Source organism: Populus euphratica, unplaced genomic scaffold (assembly GCF_000495115.2).
Source record: "Populus euphratica unplaced genomic scaffold, PopEup_1.0 scaffold592.1, whole genome shotgun sequence".
Taxonomy (NCBI): Eukaryota; Viridiplantae; Streptophyta; class Magnoliopsida; order Malpighiales; family Salicaceae; genus Populus; species Populus euphratica.
Window position 1 is genome coordinate 121,310 of NW_011500466.1, and position 2,144 is coordinate 123,453.

Here is a 2,144-nt window from a genome sequence, read left to right on the forward strand (position 1 = left end):
ATGAGGCACCGAGTAAAACTCAACTTCATACATCTAGTGGAGGTATGTACAACCTTAGAGAAGATCATGACCTTCAAGCCAAGTTTGCATCTTTAGCTAGAAAAGTCGATGCACTAGAATTGAAAAAGAGTGGTCAATTAAAATCTGTTGAAAACATTGTATGTCAAATATGTGAAACAAATGAACACTCAACCAATAACTATCCAACCTTGCCTTCTTTTAAGGAATGTCGCCATGAACAAGCCAATGCTTTAAACAATTTTCAAAGGGCCAACCACAACCCATACTTACAAACATATAACCATGGTTGGAGAAATCACCTAAATTTTAGTTGGAAGAGTGATAATGCACAAACTTCACCACCACAGTTTCAAGGACACCATAATTTCCAAAATTCTTATGGATATGCACCTTGTTATGCTCCACCTCTTAGAAGTAATTTTGAGGAAACATTATATGCATTCATTGAAAAGCAAGAGACAATCAACACTCAACTTACTCAAAGCATAACAGATTTTAAAGACACTCTTGCGACATTCACATCTGCTCTCAGTTTTCAAGAGCAAGGTAAGTTTCCATCTCAACCACATCAAAATCTCAAGGGGCAATACAATGCAAATGCAAGTAGTTCTAGAAGTCAACACATGGATCAAGTCAAATCAGTCATCACTCTTCGTAGTGGTAAGGTTATTCAAAAACCAAGTCTTGAACCTTGTGAGAAAGACGATGAGTCAATCTCTAAGGGTAAGGAAGGGGTTGAATCTGAACATTGCAAAGAAAAGACTGATTCCCCATTAGCACTTTTATTTCCTCATCCCATGACCAATTAGGAAGAAATCAAGGATGAAAAAGGCACCGAAAATGTTGATGTAGATCTTTTATCAAAAGTGACAACAGATTCGACACCCGACATCACACCAATCGATGATTACTTTCCTGATGAATCCTTACTTTCTCTTAGTTCAATGTCTTGGTTTGCTAAAAATATCAATTTTTTTGTTTCAGGATTTTTGCCAGCTCACTAGAGTACCGAAGACAAAAGAAAATTTTTGAGCAACGTGCAAAAATTTTATTGGGATGACCTTTACTTATTCAATTAGTGTCCTGATCAAATATTTCAAAGATGCATTCCCGACAATGAGGTAAGTAATGTCATTAAATTTTGTCACTTTAAGGCACATGGGGATCATTTCTCGTAAAAAAAAAGATTGTAGAAATCTTACAAAGCGGATTTTATTGGCCCACCATATTCAAGGAATCACATGTATGCCGCAAAACCTGTGAAAATTATCAAAAGGTGAGATTTATTTCAAAACACAGAGAGTCTTTAAATAATCTTCTATTGACTCTTAAGTCTCATTATAGTCGAGATAAGCATCATGCAATTCATGAATTACGAACCACTATTTCATAAAGAACATGCTCGACTTAGTCGTGGGAATCTGACTAAAAAAGACCCTGTTTGCTAGTTTTTAAGAAAACTGGATGGGAAGCTTATCCCTGACCCATAAAGAGCATCTAAACTGTTCTTGGATGTAAAACTAAGGGAAGATGTGAGCCACAATCACAACTACCTGTACATACACATGCTTTTTTAAATAAATAAATAAATAAAGAGAGAGGGAGAGAGTGTGAGACTTCAACTGGCCTATACATAAGTGGTATGATTGCCCTTTTAATTTCTCATCTATAAAATCCTCTCTGCCTTCCCTTCATTTACAGTCAACCCATACATTCATCAAATATAGAAGTGTGTAGAAATGACAAGTTCCTCAAGTCATCAAATAAAAAGTATTTGTGTTTTCGGTGGATCTAATCCTGGAAAAGAAAAGAAGTTTTTAGAATCAGCAAATCATCTTGGTCAGGTGCTAGCTGAGAGAAAGATACATTTAGTGTATGGGGGAGGCAGTCTTGGATTAATGGGAGGTGGAAATAGCTGTATTTTTGGGAGGTAGTCAAGTTTTGAGGGTTGATTAGTACTTAAAAGTGCATTCTCATTAAGGATTTATGTCATCATATTGCACCTAAAGTATCATTAAATTCCCTAACAAAAGCATGTTTTATATTAGCAAGTCAAAATATAATATACCTTTAATTCATGATAAATGTTCATCCTAAATGCAAGTCTATCACATAAATAAAAG